The sequence below is a fragment of the Syngnathoides biaculeatus genome, chromosome 12, assembly GCF_019802595.1.
Source record: "Syngnathoides biaculeatus isolate LvHL_M chromosome 12, ASM1980259v1, whole genome shotgun sequence".
In the NCBI taxonomy this organism is placed as follows: domain Eukaryota; kingdom Metazoa; phylum Chordata; class Actinopteri; order Syngnathiformes; family Syngnathidae; genus Syngnathoides; species Syngnathoides biaculeatus.
In genome coordinates, this window is record NC_084651.1 from 25,182,279 (window position 1) to 25,201,294 (window position 19,016).

At 41.7% G+C, this 19,016-nt stretch overlaps 1 long non-coding RNA gene across 1 annotated transcript; it reads left to right on the plus strand.

The window, feature by feature from the left end:
* Positions 1-6,779: 6,779 nt before the first annotated feature.
* On the plus strand, positions 6,780-13,480 carry LOC133510089 (uncharacterized). Its single transcript, XR_009797505.1, has 3 exons — positions 6,780-6,834; positions 12,564-12,627; positions 12,724-13,480. It is a non-coding gene; the product is annotated as an uncharacterized LOC133510089 (long non-coding RNA).
* The last annotated feature ends 5,536 nt before the right edge of the window (positions 13,481-19,016 follow it).

The window sequence follows — 19,016 nt, forward strand, 5'->3', positions numbered from 1 at the left end:
AACACATTTCCATCTCTATCCTTAATCACCTATTCCTGCTGCATATCCTTCCCATCTCTATTCCTCTGTCTGGCCAACCTGCAGAGATCCTTTTCTCCTTCTTTCGTGTCCAACCTGGTGTACATGTCTTCATATGCCTCTTGTTTAGCCTTTGCTACCTCTACCTTTGCCCTACGTCGCATCTCGGTGTACTCCTTTCACCTCAACTCAGTCCTCCCAGTGTCCCACTTCTTCGCTAATCTCTTTCCTTGTATGACTCCCTGTATTTTCGGGTTCCACCACCAAGTCTCCTTCTCCCCTTTCCTACCAGAAGACACACCAAGTACTCTCCTGCCTGTCTCTCTGATTACCTTGGATGTCGTTGTCCAGTCTTCCGGGAGCTTCTGCTGTCCGAGAGCCTGTCTCACCTCTTTCTGAAAGGCCGCACAACATTCTTCCTTTGCCAGCTTCCACCACATGGTTCTCTGCTCTACCTTTGTCTTCTTGATCTTCCTACCCACCACCAGAGCCATCCTACACACCACCATCCTATGCTGTCGAGCTACACTCTCCCCTACCACTACTTTACATTCAGTAATCTCCTTCAGTTTCCATTGCCTACACAAAATATAACCCACTTGCATGCTTCTACTTCTGCTCTTGTAGGTCACTCTTTATTCCTGCCCTTACTGAAAAAAAGTGTTCACTACTGTCATATTCATCCTTTTTGGAAAGTCCACCACCATCTGTCCCTGAAATATAATCCACCTGCGTGCTTCTTCCTTTGCTCTTGTAGGTCACTATATGTTCATCCCTCTTCTGGAAATAAGTGTTGACTACAGCCATCTCCATCCTTTTTGCAAAGTCCAGCACCATCTGTCCCTCAAAGTTCCTTTCCTGGATGCCGTACTTACCCATCACTTCTTCATCGCCCCTGTTTCCTTTACCAATACGTCCATTACAATCTGCACCAATCACAACTCTCTCGCTGTCTGGGATGCTCAGAACTACTTCATCTTGTTCCTTCCAGAATTTCTCTTTCAATTCCAGGTCACATCCTACCTGTGGGGCCTAGCCGCTAACCACATTATACATAACACCCTCAATTTCAAATTTTAGTCTTATCACTCAATCTGATACTCTTTTCACCTCCAAGACATTCTTAGCCAGCTCTTCCTTTAAAATAACCCCTACTCCATTTCTCTTCCCATCTACTCCGTGGTAGAATAATTTAAACCCTGCTCCTAAACTTCTCGCCTTACTACCTTCCCACCTGCTCTCTTGGATGCACAGTAGATCAACCTTTCTCCTAATCATCATGTCAACCAACTCCTGGGCTTTTCCTGTCATAGTCCCAACATTCAAAGTCCCTACACTCAGTCGTAGGATCTGTGCATTCCTCTTTTTCTTCTGACGACGGATCTGGTTTCCTCCTCTTCTTTGTCTTCGACCCACAGTCGCTGAATTTCCACCGACGCCCTGCAGGTTAGCAGTGCCAGGGGCGGGCGTTGTTAACCGGGGCCACGACTGATCCGGTATGGGATTCTTTAGATGAATATTTGTTTAGCACGGTTTTTACGCCGGATGCCCTTCCTGACGCAACCCTCTGCATTTATCCGGGCTTGGGACCGGCCTACATATTGCACTGGTTTGTGCCCCCATAGGGCTGCAGTAAGATAATTTTTGTCTCAAGTGTACAAATTGATAATACTGTATATGTTATATTTATAAGGTTTTATAATCTGAGATTTAACTAAATGCCTCTTTTTTTTCTTAAATATGCAAAGTACAAATACCGTTTGAATATTTTAAACATTCTGGAACCAACATAAATGTACATCCCAGCTACTATGCGTTTTTTCACTTTTCGCGGGTTGTTCTGGTCCCAGTTAACAGTGAAAAATTAGTGTTTACTGTATCGGGATACGTGTTATTCGGCAAGATTTCATAGTCAGTTGAGAAGCCCTCCTTTGTTTCATCCAGATAGTTGGGTAATCAAACTTAGACTTGTATCTCCCCAAAGACTGTTGATCTAAACCTTCTGCATACAACTTCTTAACAAAACTAATGTTCTTTATTACCAAAATGTATTGATGTAAACTGAAGTCCGAGAAGATAAGAGTAAAAAATGGCTGATGCGCTGAATGAATGGAAAGTTTGACTCTCAAAATGACGCCAGCTCGGGAGATCACGCGATACCGTGAAGTCAGTCAATACAATATTCACTTTAAATAACTCTAAATTTCTCCAGGACTCATTTGCCCAATTGCCATTATATCAGCATCACCACACGTAGTAGTACACTTTCATTGTGCAATGACTCTCCACAAGTGTCCTAAATGTACAGTATATTTCGTCATAGTGGCTGTCATCATATTGCTCCAAAGAATTCAGAAAAATTCCCCGTGTGTCTTGTAACATTCTTGGTCAATAAAGCTGATTCTGGTAAGATTCCATTCATCCATTCTTAATAATCACCTATCCTGTTCAGGTTCAGAATGATGAATTTTGACTTGCACCATATATTGATATACAGTATAATATAAGAGATGTATCAAATATTCTTTTAAGAAAAAATGAGATAATGCTGGATTATTCTCATCTATTATAAGTGGTTGTCAATAGCTGTGTTAACATGCAGACTTGGTTGGAATTGTTTTTGCACTTGAATTGAAACAATAGCTTGATTTGAAAAAAAGAACAAGTAGTTAAAAGCAAGATAGGCTGCACACTGCGGATAGATACAATTGAGCTTGCAGGTGGTTTCTGTCAAAACAACTGTGGATGTGCAAACCGAGTTTTGGGCATCTATCATGTATGTATGACATATGACTCAAAAACTCTTGACGCCAGTTGAAAATGATTAAATATGAGAAGTCATTCGGGCATTTTGAAATTTACACATCTGACAGAGCCAGTGTAAAGGATATGACTTTGCTGATGTCCGGAAATTATGTCCTCTGGCAAAATTATACTCTACTTACTACATAAAAGCGTAATGTTTACCAGCAGATGGAGACAAGGTCATGCTTTCAGTTTCCATACATAGTCTGGGAAGAGAGATATAAACATTTTTATTTATCATTTTTAAAATAAGTCCCTAACTGTAAGAACATCAGTTTCAAACAAAATCGAAGCTTTTGTTTGAGAAAACTTTGTATGACGCCAAGTGTATAGCTATTGCAATACTGTTGTGCAATAGTAGACAGTTTGATGATTGGCTCAGTTTGTCAACATTCCCTTCACATCACTGCCAGTCACAACCTGCCCAAGATTGTTGCAAAGTGTTGTTTGAAGAGTGTAGGGTCCCTTTTGCTTCAACTTACATTCCACTCTCGCTTATTAATAGTCCTCCTACAAACTATGCCAAACTGGTGTGCTTTTCAAAGTAATTGGCAGAGAAAAGATTTTTTTAAAAATGAATCATTCAAAACTTTTCCTTTCAATCTGCAGATTATTTCAGATTTAAATTCTGAATATATTTCATTCTAATTTTATTGTTACATGGATTCAATTTCCTTTCCAAGAAGCATTAACCTCACTTCATCCAGCACATGCAATATAGAGTACTATGTGTACATAAATTTAAAACTATTCTCACAGATAAAATAAAAGGAATTCACTGACAATTCGTAATGTTTAACTAAGATAGGATAGATAGAAATATTGTGAATATAAAATTAACATTAGTACTAAATATTCCTTTTAGCGGCACATTAGTACTAAATATTCCTTTTAGCAGCACAAAGACTGGCAGAAAATCCAACCGTTTCAAGTAGGAGACCATCACAACCAATGGGATTTTCACATTGCTCCTTCCAAAGAATGTTGCGCGAAATAAACATGTTTACATAAATTATTTAAAATGCAATACTGAAACTGAAAATTTAAAAACATTATTTTTAAAAATAAAAAAAAATTGTAGATTGTATTGTTATTGCCAAAATGTATATTGCCAAACATCTTAGAAGTATTATTTTACCTACTGCAAAAATGTTGCAAGTGTAACTTGAGAATTATAAAAGTTATTAAATATTTAAAGGAGTCAGCAATTTTTGGGCCACCCTAAATGTGTGTGTGTGCGTGTTCGTGTGTGTGTGTACATCCATCCATTCATTTTCTTTACCACTTATCCTCACATGGGTCATGGGAGTACTGGAACCTATCCCAGCTGTCATTGGGCAGAAGGCAGGGTATACCCTGCATGCACATACATGCAAACACACACACGTGTTTGTGTGATAGTACGTAACCAGTGGATGAGAGTATTAATTGAATTTGAACTTTCAAAGCAACTTTCTCACTTGCTTCAAATGAAATTGTTTGATTCTCCCACGGGCTCTTCTTTTTTTTCTTAACTGTAGGTTCATCCTTTTTTTACATGTCAATAACTGTAATTTTAAAGCGTATAATCACACCCACAACTGCTTGGACAAAGAAAAGTAGTGTGAGTTAAACACACAGCAACAGGGACAAAGAGGGGTTAAGGTGCAAGGTGTGGCCTGCATATTTGTCAGTCTGACAGGCTTTACCTCCAGGCAGTCGTCACCTTTGCACAGATAAGAAGACAGTAGAATGTGGGTCATTCCTCTGATTTCCTTTAGTCTATTCAGTTTCACATGCAAGAAAATTCTACTTCAGAACATCCCTTATAAATCGCAAAATAGTTCATCCAGATAAATATGAATTTGAGACTTTTTGTTCACAATGTGAAAAGTACATCCACACTACAGTATAGCACAACTCAGTTTAAATAGAGGGTCCAAAATTATGAGTAGTTTGGATTGAAGTAAGTTATTACAACATGCTTTAAATTTAGTTAGACGGCTTAATAGATCTGGGGTGGGCACTCTATGTTCTGGAAGCCACATATTGCCCAGTTGTATGGAAGTAAATATGTGCCAACAGGATTTAAATTATAAATAGCACTAAAGATGTTATGTTGTAGAATTCACATTGTTATTTCAAAGTGATCACGTTTTCAATAGCTTGATTTCAAACAATGACATCTTAGTGTATGACCAACACTCACCTTGGAAACGGTGGTCCCAGCTCTTTTCAGGTCATTGACCAAGTCCTGTCGTGTAGTCCTGGGCTGATTCCTCACCTTTATAAGGATCACTGAGACACCACAAGGTGATATCTTGAATGGGGCTCCACTCCAATTGAGATTGACCGTCATGTTTAGCTTCTTCCATTTTCTAATGATTGCGCCAACAGTGGACCTTTTTCCACCAAGCTGCTTGGCAATTTCTCTGTAGCCCTTTCCAGCCATGTGGAGTTGTAGATTGTTGGCTCTGGTATCTTTGGACAGGTCTTTGGTCTTGGCCATGTTACAAGTTTGAGTCTTACTGATTGTATGGGGTGGACAGGTGTCTTTATGCAGCCAACGACCTCACACAGGTGCATCTGATTCAGGATAATACATGGAGTGAAGGTGGAGACTTTTAAAGGCAGACTAACAGGTCTCTCACAGTGGACATGCACCTATGATAAAAAATTTCAGACCCCTCAATGATTTCTAAGTAGGAGAACTTGCAATATAGCAGGGTGTTCAAATACTCATTTTCTTCACTGCATATAACTCATCAACTCATAGTAGGTTAATGCGTGTCTGCTCTGTGTGTATTTGTGTTGGCAATACGTATGTCCCGAGATCTGTTGCACACTTACACTTTACCCACTTCGGCACCACACACTTCCTCCTTCCCTCTCAAGTCCCTCCGATGGCATCACACCGAGACCAAAAATGTAAATGATTCACATTTAAGTTCCTTTACGTTTATGCATTTTTTTTTATTGTTTACATACAGTGTGTACAGGTAATTAAGACAAATTTGCTATTTGGAGGTTGCAAACGGATTCAACTCATTTACTCATTCATTGCTTCTTATTGAAAAATAGTGTTTCAGAGGTGGAACAAATCGGACTTTGAATGCTTCACAAGAACAAATTATGTTCCAAATCCAAGGTTCCACTGTACATGTTTGGGGAGGTCATTTGATTCCATCTGCGTAGCCTGCCTTTCCCACGATACAGAAGCCAAACATGTTGTAGCGAGGCCTATCTTGGCAGGAAGGCTCAAAAGTTTCCTAATAACGCTTCATCCACCATGTCGCCACACTAAATCAGATAACATTAAAAATATGTCTGTAAAAATACCTATGTATTGGAACATCTCCTTCAAGTAAAACAACAAAATGAAAAAAACAACCATGAGTTGGCATGTTTACCTCCAACGTTCATCACCCAATTTAATCTCCAAACACTTGGATTCTAATGCCACTACTCTTCAGTATAGCAGATAAAATGTTTGATGCACGCTAAGTGTATGGTAAGGCATGCCCAAGTTGGGAAGCTTTAGTCAGGGACCGAAAGTCTTTTCTACCATAAACATTGTATGAGAACTAAAAGCTTATGGGCAGACTGATAATGGTCTTTTAACAGGAAGTCCAGTGTTAGTGGTTGATGCTCGTCGTTTTATGCTTGTAGTCGGCTGTAGACACCGAGATAAATAACACTCCTCCACGTCCAGCAGCAATGGCAGAGGATTGTAGTGAGTGTCCGCTTTGTATTCTTCTTCCCCCCATGACAATCACCAAGGCATCTCCGAATGACGTGACTGATTTGAAGAAAAAATGATGAAATAGTTTAAAGTGGAATCAGTTACAACTGCTGTATTTGTAAACTTTCTTCCGCGTAGCCAGGACAATGCAAAATCCATAGTAATCTCCTAATTGGATTTAAAGACTGGCAATAAGTGTGAAGCGAAACACTTATTAACATTTCTCTGTTTACAGAGGTCAAAATGGACCAGACTGGATCTACATTGGACATCAGCAGCATCTGCATTTGGTGGGTGTTAAAAAAAAAAAAAATGTATTGCATATACAATATTTATTTAAACTATCAGACAAAGGCACAAGTATACTTTGAAACTGGAGCTAAGAAAGAGCTGAATGACTTCATTGCCTGAAAGAAAGTTTCAGTTTCTTCCCCTTCTACTAGATAAATAATAATTAATTTTAAAAAAACATTTACTTGGTAGTTCATGATTAACTTGATGTCCCAAACGGAGGCATCTTAAAATCTCTCACCTGGGACTGTGTTGTTGCTGAGACAGAAAGAATATAATAGTATTATTTTTGTTGTTTGATGAGTTTTAATAGATTTTATGGAAACTGAGGATTATTATAACATGAACAATTTAAAATGTTTTCGAGTTAAATGACTAAATGAACCAACACGTTGTTTTTTTCCATGGTTGAATATTTAATCTTATCATTGTACTCAACCGGTCCAACTTTTGTCATTGATAGTCATAGACTGTCATAGACAGTAGGCAAGTTAAATAGATTAAATTTCATGTGCAGCTGCATATATCTCCAAATGGACAGAAGCACTTTGCTTTTATTTGCCTCTTGGGCGGCACAGTGTACCAGCTCGAAAGCAGTGACCTCACAGTTTTGAAGGCCAGGGTTCGATCCGGCCTTGTCTGTGTGGAGTTTGCATGTTCTCCCCATGCCTGCGGGGGTTTTCTCCAAGCACTCCGGTTTCCTCCCCCATACCAAAAACATGCAACATTTAATGGGCACTCCCAATTGCTCCTCGGTGTGATTGTGAGTGTGGCTGTTTGTCTCTATGTGCCCTGCGATTGGCTGCCGACCAGTTCAGGGTCTACCCCGTCTCCTTCCCGTTGATAGCTTGGATAGGCTCCAGTAGTCCTGCGACCCTTGTGAGGATAACCAGCTAAGAAAATAGTTGGATGGATGGATGGATGGATATATGAAATGTTACATTACATTATTTTCAAAAATACTTTTTAATATTTTGTTGTATTTCCTCTCAAAGTACTCCCATTTTTTAGTACATTGTTTTCATGTTTTCTTTTTAAATTCTTGTACTGTTTGCCCTGTATGGGAACATTTCTTTGAATCCATTTGGTCTTTCTACTAATTAACACAGTTCAACTGCTCTCTGGGAGATTATTATACATTCCAACATGATAAGTGCAAGGACACAGTGCACATTTGAGTGTGAGAGTAGGGAGATAGAGAATATTTTTTACTGAGCGAAATTCCACTTTGGATAAGAACTCAGGCTCAGATGAAATGGCCTTTAGTTGACGCACATAAAGAGAAGAACATTCATTTATTTATTCCAATGAATTCAGATTTGAACACCAAGGTACAGTAATCTGATGATCCATTTTAAAATCGTGGTCGAATCTCGCACCAAGATTTGTCAAAACATGCGTGAAACAAAATTCAAGGGGATTCTGATCTTGGGGATTTGGACTCCACTAGGTCGAACTTACATACACAGTACAGGAGGCTATTTATTATATGCAGAGGAAGCTCCTGGGCATTTTCCTGCCTGCTTTAAATGCATTCATACTCTCACAGTTGTGTTTGTCAAGTTGTAAGGTGACATATTTTTAAAGAATGCTATAAATTGTGTTACCAAAATGTTGGCGCTCTTACATTTTCTGAGGCCATGTTGAGGGATTATATACCAAGAAATTATCAAAAGGCTGTTCAATTAAACCCCCAAGTATGTTTGTCTCATCTCTGTCAGCATCAGCATTGCAAACAGTTTGTGTCCTGCAGTGACCACTTCTGCCTTAGTCATCAAGCAGAAGTGTGAAGTGTGAAGCCACCAAACGCTTATCCCTACAAAGGTCATGGGGGTGCTGGAGACTATCCCAGCTGTCATCAGGCAAGAGTCTGGGTACAGCCTGAACTGGAGGTGGTTGATTTTTCTAGGATGAAGGGATGCCTCCCCTCCTCCAGCCAACTCTGTCTGCCATATTAATGGCTGGCAATTGTCTTGCTCACAGTGATTAAATGACACAAAGGCGCAAAGTTACAGAAGTGACATCACACCTAAGTCACACATTACAGATCTAGTAGCAGCCCTGCTGGATTTGTCATGAACCATATCTAAGTTGGGCTTGAAAGGTTCGGTTGGGAGCAAGTTTCTGGTGTTTCTCAGTTTCAAGTTTCTGGAACACCATCTGATGGGAAAATAACTTCATTCTTGAAATGTGATATTGTGGGATTGTGTAATAAGCAGAGCGGTGGACTCAAATCACATGAAATGGACCCAAGTCATGAATTTGATGACTTTCGACTCAGCAAAATGTCACAGGACTTGCAATTCAACTTGAGCAGCTGTGACTAATGAATTTAGTCTGACTTGAGTCAACTGACTTGTCGTTTTTACAAAAGTATAACAATAAAAAAAAAAACCTCTGCAACTCCCTCCACGTGAAACCTTGTTATATCACCGACATTTCAGAACAATGTAATCACATTATTTATGCTAATGTTTTTAAAAGATAAGAAATTTTATTTGAGCAGATTTTATTTATTAACATCCAATATTTCAGACACAACTTCAATAGTTTCATTAAAAAAAAGCAACTGTGCAACTTAAAGGTAAAGTGTCATCCCTATAAACATTGTAAAATAGAATAGAATGAAAAATTTTAAAACAAACATTATTCACTTCAATGTTTACACGAAAAAATAATTATGAGCAGAGACCGCGTCATCCATGCGCAAAGTTGCGGAAGTCTCATTCGACATCCAAGTGATCGCCATATTGGCTGCATTTACTGTCCGTGACATCACCCAGACATTCACCATTGAAAACACACTGTGACCCCTACTGTGCGACACGCCCCTTCAGACACGGAAGCTCTTTTCGAAGAAGAGAACGTCTCAGAATCGAGTCAATGTCCGGGGCAATATTATCCTATCGTTTCGAGCCATATTTAGATTATATGCGGATCACTTCTAACTAACAGACTCCCCGACAGTATGAGAGTATGTAGTGTACTCAGCTGTGAGCGATCAGAACGCCGCAGCCCAGGTGCGACGAGCTGAACCACGGCGCCGAGCCAGACGGCTTAATGGCATTGTCGTCGCTCATGGCTGAGTGCGCCATAAACAATTGTTTATCGCTGCCGCCATCGGGGGTGTTGTTCATCACGGACGACGGCGGCGGCTATGAACGACCCTGCCTGCAGTGGCACACTCAGCTGTGTGCGATGACAACTCCGTAAAGCGGCCCGGCTCAGCACCGTGATATGCCACCTCGGCGCCGAAGATGAGCCACCCCAGCTGAAGCCGTGATCGGTGGACGCAGTGCTGAAGCCGGCGAATGTTGCTGTGTCGTGCCTCGCAGACGAGCACAGCTTCAGTCAGGCTGGCTCATCCGCGAGGCACGATGCGGCTGCCTTTGCTGGCGAGCCGTCACGGCAGCCTTCGCAGGCGAGCCTGACGCAGAAGCAGTCCGACGCGCACCCCTATCATACGTACGCGGATCTTTTGTTACATTATGAGAGACGGATTACGTGATCTGCCCCAAACTATTTTTTTTTTTATTAGCTCTATACACACCTACCTGTCATTTGGAACCCACGAAGCTCTCGTCCTTTGCACTTGTGCAAACCATTTTTCACGACAAACCAAGTCTCTTGCAAACTTATGAAGGGTAAATCCATCCTCCCTAGTGTTCAAGCAATGTCCAGCAATGCAATGAGCTGGCATTTTGGGTAACACGAGGGAACAATGAGGTACCTTCCCGGAGGTAAAACTAATAGAAACAAACGAGTCCACTTGAGGGCGGTCCTGCCACGTATTTCACTTTCTGCTTCTTCTCGAAAACAAATCCCTCTATAGGATTTCAAGGCGGGAGTTCTTTATTATTTATTACATATTCCCTATTATGCTTTATTTATGTAATATTTTCATGTCGTGTCCCCCAGTGTTCCGACGAATAGATCGCAGTAGGATAAAATTGTGTAAAAGAAATGCCAAGTTTAAACTGAAATCTATTTATGTTTCATTTATTTTTATTTGTTTGTAATTGCCTCACGAGGAATGTTTACAGACAAGAAAATGAGCGAAATACTGCTGATTATCTAAGAGGGGGAACCAATTAGTCATTCATTTTGAAATGATTTTCTCTCATATAGTCATCACTGCTCTTTTACCACAGAAAAATATATTTTAGCCAATTACTTGATTATTCAATAGATTTGTCAGTAGGATACCCAATTGCTAATTGTAGCAATTCTCAAACCTCACAAATTCTCCTTTGTGACAGGTATGTTTAATTGTTTGTCACTTCAGAAAAACAGTAAGAAAAGTGAGTCATAGGATGCGGGCGGCATGGTGGAACAGCTGGTAAAGCCTCAGTTCTGAGGACCCGGGTTTGATCCCGGCCCCGCCTGTGTGTAGTTTGCATGTTCTCCCCGTGCCTGTGTGGGTTTTCTCCGGACTCTCCAGTTTCCTCCCACATCCCAAAAACATGCAACATTAATTGGACACTCTAAATTGCCCCTAGATGTGATTGTGAGTGCGGCAGTTTGTTTCCATGTGCCCTGCGATTGGCTGGCAACCAGTTCAGGGTGTACCCCGCCTCTTGCCTTTTGACAGCTGGGATAGCCTCCAGCACTCCAGACCCTCGTGAGGATAAGTGCCAAAAGAAAATGGATGGATGGATAGGATGTGGTATAATTTTATGTGTATAAACACTGGTATTGCTGTCACAACAGGTGTTGGTATTTTTTTAGGTGGTTGACTTTTTTAGGATGAAGGGATGCCGCCCCTCCTCCAGCCAACTCTCTCTGTGTGCATGTAGCCATTGACGGGGGTGGATAAACTAGTCCTAAATACAATATCAAAACTAGTTGCATCTGTAACAACAGCTCAGCTGAACATTGGTAAATGTATCTACAACCTTCAGATTGTGTTGTCACCACATGGAACCCGCAGTTTTGGATCAGTAGACAGAAACGGCAATCATTGTAGCAGTAACTCCAAAGTCACACATGATGATCACCGTTGCAAAATGCTGCCCAATTCAACGATTGGATATGAAAATTCAAGTTTTTATTCGAATCTTGTTGACTTGGATGAGAATGAGTCTTCCAGCCAAACTAAAGTGGCTCACGTTGTAATCTGACACTGCCACTTAACTTTGCTTCTTCACTTCCCCCCCTCTTATCTTTCATCAAGGCCTCCCTCCATTGATGTCCCGCATCTTTCGCTTGTTAAGTGGTGGCAAATGTAAATGGAGCAGTGTTTCTTCTGCACCCACAGACCTCCGTCATTCTGTGGGAGGGTGGATGATTAGTGGAAGAGCAAAAAAAAAGGAATAGCATCACTCAATTGCATTTCCGTCTTCCATACATCTACATTACCAGAAAGCTTTGAAATGAGACATTGTTCCTTTTTTTAAAAAAATTTTTTTGAGGAACTTTTCAGCTTTCGGTTCCTTATTTCCTATTAGTAATGTAACAATGACACAAACTACATTACGTCCCACCTCTGCAAGAGATAATGATAGTCAACATTTTGTCCGACAATGTTGATAAAAAGTCCTATTGCTTGAATATAAATGAATTTCACGTTGCAGCCAGGGAGCTCAAACTTAATATGTAGGGGCCCTTTAAACATAAGTGTTTTAAACTAAAAACGGAATTATTTTGGTATATTACCACAGTGTACACTCAAACAAATTAGGATCTTTTTGCAACTGCATGATCTGTATGTTATTTTTTCTCTCTCCAGAAATAGTGGACCAAACTACGAGGGGCGTTCATTAAAGATTTCCCCTGACCTACTTTTGGTTAAGGTAGGAAGTTTAAATTGTACGCGGACATTACCGTACACCACTATAGGTCGCATCATAATTTGCAGCTCTGATACATAATTCGTTTCTCATTTTCAGGTGCTGAAGTAAAGTAAGGTAGAGTGATGGAGGAAGTTGAGCACAGAGCAGTCATCAGGTTCCTGTATTTGAAAGGTCGCACTCCGATACAGGCATTTGATGAGATGAAAGAAATTTATGGGGAGGATGCCCCATCATATGACGTTGTCAAACACTGGCATCGTCCGTTCAAGTGTGGACTTCCATCCATGAAGTCATTTTTAAAAGGAAAGCGATTCAAAAACAAGGAAAGCCTCATTTCTGACGTCAAGGTTTGGGTTCAGGTACAACCTGCTGAGTTCTACAGAAGAGGTCTCCAAAACTGCATAAAGCGATGGGAGAAGTGTGTCTCGCTTGCAGGAGCCTATGTAGAAAAAGAGTAATATTTGTGCCAAGATTCAATTCTCTCGGCTCATTGGAAGTAGGTCAGGGGAAATCTTTAATGAATGCTCCTCGTATTAATTCAGAATGACTTGTATCTTCTTCTTTTCCTTTCGGCTTGTCCCGTTAGGGGTCGCCACAGCGTGTCAACTTTTGCCATCTTAGCCTATCTCCTGCATCTTCCTCTCTAACCCCAACTGCCCTCATGTCTTCCCTCACCACATCCATAAACCTTCTCTTTGGTCTTCCTCTCGCTCTTTTGCCTGGGAGCTCCATCCTCAGCATCCTTCTACCAATATACTCACTCTCTCGCCTCTGAACATGTCCAAACCATCGAAGTCTGCTCTCTCGAATCTTGTCTCCAAAACATCCAGCTTTGGCTGTCCCTCTAATGAGCTCATTTCTAATCCTATCCAACCTGGTCACTCCGAGCGAGAACCTCAACATCTTCATTTCTGCCACCTCCAGTTCAGATTCCTGTTGTTTCTTCAGTGCCACTGTCTCTAATCCGTACATCATGGCCGGCCTCACCACTGTTTTGTAAACTTTGCCCTTCATCCTAGCAGACACTCTTCTGTCACATAACATACCAGACACCTTTCGCCAGCTGTTCCAACCTGCTTGGACCCGTTTCTTCACTTCCTGACCACACTCTCCATTGCTCTGTATTGTTGACCCCAAGTATTTGAAGTCATCCACCTTCGCTATCTCTTCTCCCTGTAGCCTCACTCTTCCCCCTCTACTTTTCTCATTCACGCACATATATTCTGTTTTACTTCGGCTAATCTTCATTCCTCTCCTTTCCAGTGCATGTCTCCATCTTTCCAATTGTTCCTCTGCATGCTCCCTGCTTTCACTGCATATGACAATATCATCTGCGAACATCATGGTCCAAGGGGATTCCAGTCTAACCTCATCTGTCAGCCTATCCATTACCACTGCAAACAGGAAGGGGCTCAGAGCTGATCCCTGATGCAGTCCCACCTCCACCTTAAATTCCTCTGTCACACCTAAGGCACACCTCACCATTGTTCTGCTGCCATCATACATGTCCTGTACTATTTTAACATACTTCTCTGCCACACCAGACTTACGCATGCAGTACCACAGTTCCTCTCTTGGTTCTCTGTCATAGGCTTTTCCCACAGCTCTGAACATCCCCTTTGTTCTTAAAAATGGGAACTAGAACACTTTTCCTCCATTCTTCAGGCATCTTTTCGCCCGCTAGTATTCTGTTGAATAAGTTGGTCAAAAACTCCACAGCCATCTCTCCAAATTGCTTCCATACCTCTACCGGTATGTCATCAGGACCAACTGCCTTCCCATTTTTCATCCTTTGTAGTGCCTTTCTGACTTCCCCCTTAGTAATCATTTCCACTTCCTGGTCCTTCACTCTTGCCTCTTCAACTCTTCCTTCTCTCTCATTTTCTTCATTCATCAACTTCTCAAAGTATTCTTTCCATCTATTTAGCACACTACCGGCACCAGTCAACACATTTCCATCTCTATCCTTAATCACCCTAACCTTCTGCACATCCTTCCCATATCTATCCCTCTGTCTGGCCAACCTGTAGAGATCCTTTTCTCCTTCTTTCGTGTCCAACCTGGTGTACATGTCTTCATATGCCTCTTGTTTAGCCTTTGCCACCTCTACCTTTGCCCTACGTCGCATCTCGATGTACTCCTTTCGCCTCTCCTCAGTCCTCTCAGTATCCCACTTCTTCTTCGCTAATCTCTTTCCTTGTATGACTCCCTGTATTATGGGGTTCCACCACCAAGTCTCCTTCTCCCCTTTCCTACCAGATGACACACCAAGTACTCTCCTGCCTGTCTCTCTGATCACCTTGGCTGTCGTCGTCCAGTCTTCCGGGAGCTTCGGTTGTCCATCGAGAGCCTGTCTCACCTCTTTCCGGACGGCCGCACAACATTCTTCCTTTCTCAGCTTCCACCACATGGTTCTCTGCTCTACCTTTGTCTTCTTAATCTTCCTACCCACCACCAGAATCATCCTACATACTACCATCCTATGCTGTCGAGCTACACTCTCCCCTACCACTACTTTACAGTCAGTAACCTCCTTCAGATTACATCGTCTGCACAAAATATAATCTACCTGCGTGGTTCTACCGCCGCTCTTGTAGGTCACTATATGTTCCTCCCTCTTTTGGAAATAAGTGTTCACTACAGCCATCTCCATCCTTTTTGCAAAGTCCACCACCATCTGCCCTTCAAAGTTCCTTTCCTGGATGCCGTACTTACCCATCACTTCTTCATCGCCCCTGTTTCCTTTACCAATATGTCCATTACAATCTGCACCAATCACAACTCTCTCGCTGTCTGGGATGCTCAGAACTACTTCATCTAGTTCCTTCCAGAATTTCTCTTTCAACTCTAGGTCACATCCTACCTGTGGTGCATAGCCGCTAACCACATTATACATAACACCCTCAATTTCAAATTTTAGTCTCATCACTCGATCTGATACTCTTTTCACCTCCAAGACATTCTTAGCCAGCTCTTCCTTTAAAATAACCCCTACTCCATTTCTCTTCCCATCTACTCCGTGGTAGAATAATTTAAACCCTGCTCCCAAACTTCTAGCCTTACTACCTTTCCACCTGCTCTCTTGGATGCACAGAATATCAACCTTTCTCCTAATCATCATGTCAACCAACTCCTGAGCTTTTCCTGTCATAGTCCCAACATTCAAAGTCCCTACACTCAGTTGTAGGCTCTGTGCATTCCTCTTTTTCTTCTGACGCTGGATCCGGTTTCCTCCTCTTCTTTGTCTTCGACCCACAGTAGCTGAATTTCCACCGACGCCCTGCAGGTTAGCAGTGCCGGGGGCGGGCGCTGTTAACCCGGGCCACGACCGATCCGTTATGGGATTCTTTAGATGAACGCTCATATTTGTTTGGCACAGTTTTTACGCCGGATGCCCTTCCTGACGCAACCCTCTGCATTTATCCGGGCTTGGGTCCGGCCTACAGATTGCACTGGTTTGTGCCCCCATAGGGCTGCATTTGACTTGTATCTTTATTTTAATTTAAATTTAGCCCCCCATTTTTTTTTTTTTACTTAAAACTTCACTCTCGTTCTGTCTAAATTTATCTTGATAAAAATACATTGGTAATTATAAGTAATGTTATGTGTCCAGATTCCGGCATGTAATATCGCAATATATCAAAATGTATTTACATTTTAAATGTAAAATGACCATTTTTACAAGATTTACTTGTCTATGTTAAAACTGGGCGGCACGGTGGATCAGCTGGTTAAACCTTGGCCACACAGTTCTGTGGTCCCGGGTTCAATCCCGGAACCGTCTTTGTGGAGTTTGCATATTCTCCCCCTGCCTGTGTGCTTTTTCCCCGGGCACTCCAGTTTCCTCCCACATCCCAAAAACATGCAACATTAATTGGACACTCTAAATTGCCTGTAGGTGTGATTGTGAGTGTGGCTGTTTGTCTATATTTGCCCTGTAATTAGGTGGCAACCAGTTCAGGGTGTACCCTGTCTCCTGCCCGTTGACAGCTGCGATAGGCTCCAGTACTCCCTGTGACCCTCGTGAGGATAAGCGGCCAAGAAGATGGATGGATGTTAAAACTGGGTATATCCTCCATTAAAAGAAAATATAGGAAGGGTATCCGGTGTAAAACTGTTCCAAACAAATATGCGTTCATCTGAGATGATGCGCTGTTGCGACCCCTAACCGGACAATCCGAAAGGAAAAGAAGAATAAGAAAAGAGTGTCAGTATGACTGAAAGTCGTTATTTCTCTGTGCCCTGGGATTGACTAGCAACCAATTGACCCCTCCGTACAGGGTACTTAACCACGCCTCCTGAAGTGACGTCACGCCACGTGCGTCTACGTCAGACAAACAATTAGCAAAAAGGGCGGCGCAGCAAGAAAAGAATAGAGCGAAACTGTCCGATTTACCGGCTGATTTCTCACTCGCATTCTTAGCTAACAGTGAAATATCGTTGAAAAGCAGACAGCAGGGCTTCAAGTATTTCAGCGAGGGGTATTTCAATGGTATTTACATGCATATCGACGGAGAAACCATTGATATTAGCGCAAGATCTTTCCAGAGTCAGAGGAAGACCGAGAAGCCACATAATATAATATATTATAACCCAAAGACGAATTCGTCATTGACAGTTTCCTATTTTCGTGTTACATATCACACTTGTGGGCAGAATCTGTATATGTATCTGTATAGCCGTTTGTGAACCGCCGTATGAAGGAAAAGAAGAAGGCGAGGCTTGATTTATGAGTTGTTTCTCTCGTTTTCTTTGTGTAACGTCACGTGCTCCCCTCAATAATTATTCTTGAATTAGTGCCGAACCTACGTAAGTCCCGACCGAGTACGACAATCACTACTTTAGTGTCCTCAAACATCCTTCCTTCAGTCTTGGTGTCTCGGTGCACGTCGAAGGCTTTTAGGACCGCAAGTCCGGTTTACCTTAGCTCATTAGCAGCGAACAAAGGGACATGTTTGTGCAGTCAGATCATCTCAAAATATCGCTCAACACAGATCAAGTGTGTCAATCATTCACACTTAGCTATGTTATGCAAGCGAAGAACTGCTAATTCATTTATGAGACATGTATTGAAAATCAAATATAGGGCATACCTTCGTGCAAACACAGTCCAGTTTACGGTAGCCGCGTAACCGCGAACAAAGGGACACGTTTGTGCAGTCAGATCATCGCAAAATATCACTCAACACAGATCAAGTGTGTCAATCATTCACACTTAGCTATGTTATGCAAGCAAACACCTGCTAATTCATTTATATGAGACATGTATTGAAAATCAAATATAGGGCTTACCTCCGCAAAAACATATCTGTTCCGGTTGATGGATTCAGTTGATGATGCGGTCTTCCCCAAAGTTTGATCCATCGAAGACATTTTTTTGTAGTCGGTCTTCAGTTTTGGAAAGGGTACGAATTGAACTCCACCAACTAGCCTTTCAGGATACCTGTCGTCACTATTATAAAGTCCGTGACTACACCTCTTAACCATATCGATTGTTAAAGAACCCAAATACGCGATAAATGCTACCAAAAGCTACACTGGACCATACAACGTTGTCTGAGGAAACTGTGGATCCAAAAACGGGGCGTGGTTTATGCAGATATCTGGCCTCTGATTGGTCAGCGACGCGGATGACGCAATTTCTACGGAGGGGTCAATTCAGGGCGTATCCTGCACACCCATGACTCTGATGAGGATAAGCGAGGTACAAAATGGATGCCTGGATGGATGGAAATATATTATTCTATACAACCTTTTTAATACTTGTGGAATATTGCCCATAAGGTGTGGACTCTCTAGCCCAAGTGTATCTGTCAGTAGCCCCGCTGTACTAAAAAAAAATAAATCTTATTACTGTTAAGCAATACATGAGTCATCTAACATCCGGGCAGTGGAAAGAAAAGGACTTGAAGACAGTGGGAAAAGCTTTTATCTCTAGAATGAATTATAAATGGCTTTCGCTTTCAAGTAGTAATGGAATACAGTTTTTGTTTGTAAAAAAAAAATCTGTGTTATGGCTGATTAAAAAAGATGCATGATTGACAAAAAAATACCGTGTGTTTCTCATTTTTAAAATACTGCAATTGTCACACTTTATTTCACATCAAGACGATTGGTCTCTCATCTGAGCAAATGTACGATGAAGCAGATGTACATAGTGCAAGAGCAACAGAACACCAGCGTAACACAGCACTTACGGAAGATTTTCTAATATGAAAGAATACAGCACTAATTGTCAGGGCAGGAGCAACTGGCATCAAGACATTCAGGAACTTTTAGTTAAAGAGGCAGAGATCAACGAGACCACTTTTGAGTCCTATCGAAAGGTCGATCAAACGATCAGAGTAAAATGGACCTCTTTTCAGAGACAGGGAGGGGGGGGGGGCATG